The sequence below is a fragment of the Eurypyga helias genome, unplaced genomic scaffold, assembly GCF_000690775.1.
Source record: "Eurypyga helias isolate BGI_N326 unplaced genomic scaffold, ASM69077v1 scaffold29720, whole genome shotgun sequence".
Taxonomy (NCBI): domain Eukaryota; kingdom Metazoa; phylum Chordata; class Aves; order Eurypygiformes; family Eurypygidae; genus Eurypyga; species Eurypyga helias.
The window spans coordinates 38,095-44,607 of NW_010224235.1; positions in this window are offsets into that span (position 1 = coordinate 38,095).

The window sequence follows — 6,513 nt, forward strand, 5'->3', positions numbered from 1 at the left end:
ATGGACATTTCTCAGGAAACTATAATTAGCAAATTCTTCTCCCTCTCCCCCCATCCAGGAGGAATGTGTAAATAACAGTGAGAGTTATGACAAATGTAGTGATAAAGTTTTAGTGGCAAGTACAGTCGTATGTACAAGGGCTAAATTTAGCCTACTGTTTTTCATCAGCAAAACTGGCATTTGAGATGAGAATTCAGGTGTAAGACAGATCACATGCTATTTAGCCATCCGAATTTTTAAAAGGTTGATGTTTCTGTCATTACTCTATAGGTTATTTTCAATGATACATATTTTTGTTACTCACAGTTAAAAATAACCATTTTCTTTAACGTTCACCACACACTTGGAAGAGACTGGCATAAACTGTGGGATGACTGTAAAGATAACTGACTTCTGATTCAATCGGTATGTTATTCTAACTTTTAGGATTACTTCACAAATCTGCTTACAATGACTTCAGTAAATAACTATGTTTATATACACACAATACAGTATACAAGTAAACATACTTCTTATCATTAAATACAAAGGGATGTAGTTGGCATCAGTCCTTTTAACACAAGCATAACACAGTGTTATGCTATAGTTTCAGTGCATAAGTGCATACTGTAAACAACAGACATTTGGTATAATTCCCATATAAGTGAGAAATAAAACCAAACTGGAAATGGAGGCCACAAAAGCTCTTGCTTTCCACACCTATACTGAATATGGATGCAGAGGCCAGGAAGGGCTAGAAGCCACCTTCCTCTTGTCTTTTTCTCACACAGTTAAACTTGCTCTACTTCCCACAGAGTCCAAAAGTACTCATAGGGCAGCAGCTGCATGAGTCTTGGTCAGAGGGACAATAGAAAACCCACTCATGTTTGTCTTCTCAGGTCAGAGGGAAGTACTAATACACTGATGTTGCTCTGCAGAACTGAAAAATGTAAACAGATTTCAGTAGTGCAAGGATCCATCCTTTCGTTGTAACGTGACTATGCTCCAACCTAATCAAAGCTCAAGATCAGTTTTATCGTAAGAATGGTCTTTGTAGTCTTCTTTCTATCTAGTTCTGAAGTGTAAATTATAACTTAAACAATAGGTTACCTGTGAAAAGAACAAAAATCTATTCTAGGAAAAAGTTATATGCAGTTACAATAATTTAAAAGGAAGGTAAATTAAAGATTTTACTTTAATTTATTATAATTACAGCTTCAAACTGATAAGCACACAGGAAGTACCCTATTTTTTGACCATATTTTGCTCTTTTCTACACTTTGCTACAAAGTTATCTGTTTAAAACAGATTTCCCAGGAAAAAACAATACTAAACTCAGTACGACAGGAAAATCTCTGAGAGCCTATTTGTTCAAAGGGAATTAAACCAGCAGAGCATCTTAGAATACAAGCAACAGGAAATAATAATTTTTTACTTCTGCAAACTTGTTCCTGACTTTTCAAAAAAAATACATATTTCTAGACTAAAATATATAAAAACACTATATCTTTTTAAACTCTGGAAAGTGCACTTTGGTTCTTGAAACCCAAAGGAACTTGGGCCTCATGCTTCTTCATTCATTTGACATCATGTCAGTGAATACCATTCATACTTGTCCTCTGTCTTCAAAGAGTTTTGCACTAGCATGACATATAGAATACTATCAGTTTGGAGTGGCAGCATTTCACATTTCATTTTGCAGGAGGAAAATAAAATTTAAAATACAGAAAGCAACAGCTCATAATGAGTAAAATAAAAATAAAAAGCATACTGAAGTTATTTCACCCACTTAAATCTTTTTCATGTCTCTACAACTCATAAATGCTTTTTGCATTTATCTAGATAAATCTAGAGGTACTTAGCATCTTGATGAAATACAGCAGCTTGATATGTTCCTGGAAGTTCAGGGTGGGTGGGGGTAAATCAGTAAATCATTTGGGTTACAAACATTTTAAAATAACCTCTTAAGAAATTAAACTACTTTCTAAAGACAGGTTTTGTTTAAACTCAGTTCTGAATTAAAGGCAAGCTTGCTGGGATACTATTTAATTGCAAATATTAGCTTCCTAGGGAATGACCAGTCTATCAGAACAATACTCTCCACAGAAATCCGTGGCTCTCACATTGCACCGGTGGGCTGGGAGGCCACAGTTATGCCAGTTAGGCCTTTTTGTTTCTTTCTGCTTTTCTCTTTCCTGAAGCTGAAAGTACACATTAAAAAACAAAATACTGATTAATAAGATTCTTAAATTTTAATGCAAGACTATAACTGCACCTTCTCATACACTGTGTTCAATATCCATCACATTTCCATGCCCACAATTTTTAGTTTCTTGTCAACTATCTTTTCCCTCATCTTTGTCACATACAATACTGATCTGCTTTCTGTCATGTACAATATTGATCTCATACTTATGACATGTAGCATGCTTTGTGCTCAGTGGCCATCACTGTACCCACAAGATTCACCATATGTTCTGTTTTAGCCTCTATTAGTCAATTTTAAAGCACACGATTAAGAATATTTTAATACTTTATTGTTTTATCCTCAAGTGAAATCCAACACAACAGAAAAGGAGAGCAAACTTTACTTTATATTTCTATTCATTTTTCCGCTACAAAATGAATTAAGATACATTATAATTAATGGCCTAGACATTTTTATATCCTTCATCGTTGTAAGCATCTTTTTTATCCAGTCTTCAAGTCCATAACAGCTTCCTCTGACCTTTTAAAAATTTTTATTCCAAGCTTTCAAGGGTTGCATGCTTTTTTAACTACAGGATGAAAAATTCCATCTGTAAAAAGTGCTAAGGAGATGAAGTTTTGCATAAGGCAGTCTTGGTGTGCAACTTTTTTCTACTTTTGTTGATAAGAAGCTGAACATGAGCCGGCCGTGTGCGCTGGCAGCCCAGAAAGCCAACCGTATCCTGAGCTGTATCAGGAGAACTGTGGCCAGCAGGGCGAGGGAGGGGATTCTGCCCCTGTACTCTGCTCTGGTGAGACCCCACCTGGAGTGCTGCGTCCAGCTCTGGGGCCCCCAGCATAAGAAAGATATCGACTGCTTGGAGTGAGTCCAGAGGAGGCCACGAAGATGCTCCGAGGGCTGGAGCCCCTCTGCTCTGGGGACAGGCTGAGGGAGTTGGGCTTGTTCAGCCTGGAGAAGAGAAGGCTCCGGGGAGACCTTATAGCACCTTCCAGTGCCTGAAGGGCATATAAGAAAGCTTGGAGGGGGTCTTTTTACAAGGGCAGGTAGTGACAGGACAAGGGGTAATGGGTTTAAACTGAAAGAGGGTAGAGTTAGATTAGATATCAGGAAGAAATTCTTCATGGAGAGGGTGGTGAGGCACTGGCACAGGTTGCCCAGAGAAGCTGTGGATGCCCCATCCCTGGAAGTGTCCAAGGCCAGGCTGGATGAGGCTTTGAGCAACCTGGTCTGGTGGAAGGTGTCCCTGCCCATGGCAGGGGGGTTGGAACTAGATGGTCTTTAAGGTCCCTTCCAAACTAAACCATTCCGTGATTCTGTAATCTCTGGGAAGCTGGTTTTTTTTTAAAAAAAAAAACCACAAGATTCACTACAGAAAAGAACAACAAAAAAAAAATCCAAAAGACCCAGAATCACCTACACCCAAGAACTAAACAACAACTAACGGCAAAAGCTTTAAGACTGATTTCTGAACTGTCTGAAATGCAACCCTAAAGCAATCAAATCAGCTACAATGGAAGTTTCATTCAGAGTCACATACCAGGTAGACTGAAAACAGAGCACTAGCTCCAGCCACCAAAAGACTTCCTTCCTCTGTTCTATGCCAAACTCTAACTATCTTAAGTCAAAACTATGTTAACTCTTCCCCGGTGCTTTTTTTTTTTTTTTGCTTTTTTTCCCCTCCCCCTTAAAATGTCCATCTTTCAAAAATTCCAGAGTCACATATACAAAAACACCCTTTCTGACAGGCTTGATTCATGCCATACCAAGGTTTGCAGTTAAGAAGTTGCAAGGTAAATCTATTAGAGAAATGGTCCACAAGGAAATGCAACTATTTTTAGTCTTAATTCCCCTTTTAATGGTCAGTCTCTCCATTAAGATTTTCTGCCTTTTTTTTTTTTTTACATTAGTATAATTCTTCTAGTCAGGCATCTTCCATTCCTCGTCTACAATATTTGCTTTATCTGGTGTCATGGGATGATATTACATGACCTTGAGTGATTTTTTCCAAATGCCCATATAACTAACATCGTTTTCACTTGACTTTCTCTAACAGGTCCATATGACTCTCCCTTACGAATGTATTACATACTTGGTGTGCTCAGACTTAGCAATTTACCTTCATAAAAACCTGCTATGCTATAGAAATTCTATCAACATTTTACAAACAGGGAATGGGGAATGGAACAGGAAAAGATCCAGCTTATTGTCTAAATGCTTAATGATACCTATAGGTATTTTCTACAGTGCTCTGACAACTCTTATTGAACTAACTGAAGATTTTTCACTAATGGGCTAATTTTCATTTTTAGTTTACTTTTAAAATCTGGCTCACCCATATCACCCTTTAAATCCAGCAGACTAGCACTTCAAACCTGGAGCTCCTTAGCCCTTAAACTCATGCTCTAAGCACTCTGACGTACTTCCCATAAAGTACATGAAAGATAAAGATGCTGTTCATACCACAAGCACCAAATCCCCTTCTGTGTCCCTCCCGCCTGCCCTCTCAGTCCAAGACACACACCAAATACACAGATGGTGGAGAGCCACACAGCCAACTGCATCAGATATCAGGCAGGATCTCCAGGGATCTGGCTGCTCAGTGCTGGGACTGAGGGTTGCTGTGAGGTTATGCTTGTCGACATACCCCTCAGCAACTCCTCCCTCAACTAGGGTTTGATTTTTCCAGTAACTACTACACCTGTACAGCCCCCCCACCACTCGGGTAACAGAGCCAACACACAGGAACTGGTCAAACCAAATGTGCTGTAAAACCATTGGTATCCACCATGTAGTTGGGTTTAGGGAAGAAGCCACTTTATTGCAGAAAAACCTCTATAAGCATTGGGAAGTGCTTTAACTCCTGTAAAAAAAGGATAATCGTGTATGTTTTCTAGCTGCACTTTTCTCAACTCTGACGAAGTTGTACACATTTTTAGATAGCTATTTTGGCTGGCCTCAGAGGAAGTTACTCAATTTGGCTAGCACACATCACCTTCACATGGCGGGGGGCGAAATGTTACATCAAGGGTAGCTTCTTTTGCCTAATTCTGTCATGACGATACTGTCATTCAGCACAGGTTTTCTTCACACCCTCATGTTTAGACCACTAGTGGCTGGGAAGTGAATGGACCAGCTGTCAGAGCTCTTTAATGCCGTTTTGCCATTGTTAAGTCAATGAAACTCACTACCTAAATCACGCTGGATTTGGTCAATGTACTACCCTTCGGTTGTGAATCATATTACTTCTTTCTGGAACTCAAGTATGCCGTCTTCTTACTGCCCATACCATCAAATCCAAGGACCAGCTAAACAAACCAGATGGGCAGTCAGTTTACTGGGACAATATATGTATTTTAATCAAAGAAATATGACAAGGTAAATTAATAAATTCCTGACATTGCTACCCTACAGAAGTGGTTGCCAAGTCAGGGCTTATGGCTAACATGGCTAGACCCTCTGATACTGGCTGCAGCTGCAAAAAATAAAAATGTTAAAATTGAGGCCAATCGGAAGATGCTGCCTGCAGCATAATTGCTCACTGTTGCTGCACATTGGCTGGCGAAGGTTAGCGACCGCTGTTCTGTGTAATTGAGCAGCTTTGCAACAATACCAGAAGGCTGTTGTATAACGGTTTAAGCAAAACAGGTAGAAGTAAATACAGATTTTTTTTTTTTTAATCTTTAGGTAGAGGTGATAAATTTTCACTGCACGCAATGTGTTAAAAATGCTCCCAAACAGATGCCAGGTACTCTTTTTGCCTGAGGCTGATGGAAAAAAGCAGGTAGCTTCTGAAAGAAATCTGAAAAGCTGTTATCTAAGTAGCTGAGGATAAAGTCTCCATATGCATTTCAAGTAATTTAGTATTCAAAGTGAGCACTGATTTAAGTAGACATTTTCAGAATCATCACCTGATACACAAATATGTGATTGATCCCTTGGTGAATGAAAATTACAGAAAATCACAGGTGTCTGTCACGAAAATTACTGCTTATATGAACAAAGTAATTAAATCTGCCTATATGAACAAAACAATTAAATTTGCCTAATTTTAAAGAATGCTTATAAAACATTGCATGAATCACTTTAATTTGAATATTTTAAAGTGAGCGAAAAGCTGGAATGGCTACAAATAGCTTTGGATACAAGAGAACTGAATGTTTGAAAATTCCTTACTCATTTATTGTGCTAGCAGATCTTTTTCTCCCCTCATTTTTTTTTCCCCTTATGTTTACTTGTTTCCTCCAGGCCTTTTAGTATATTCAAGCATTTGTCAGGAAGTTGCACTCTGTTACTTCAGACTCAACAAATTACAGAAAAATATTTAA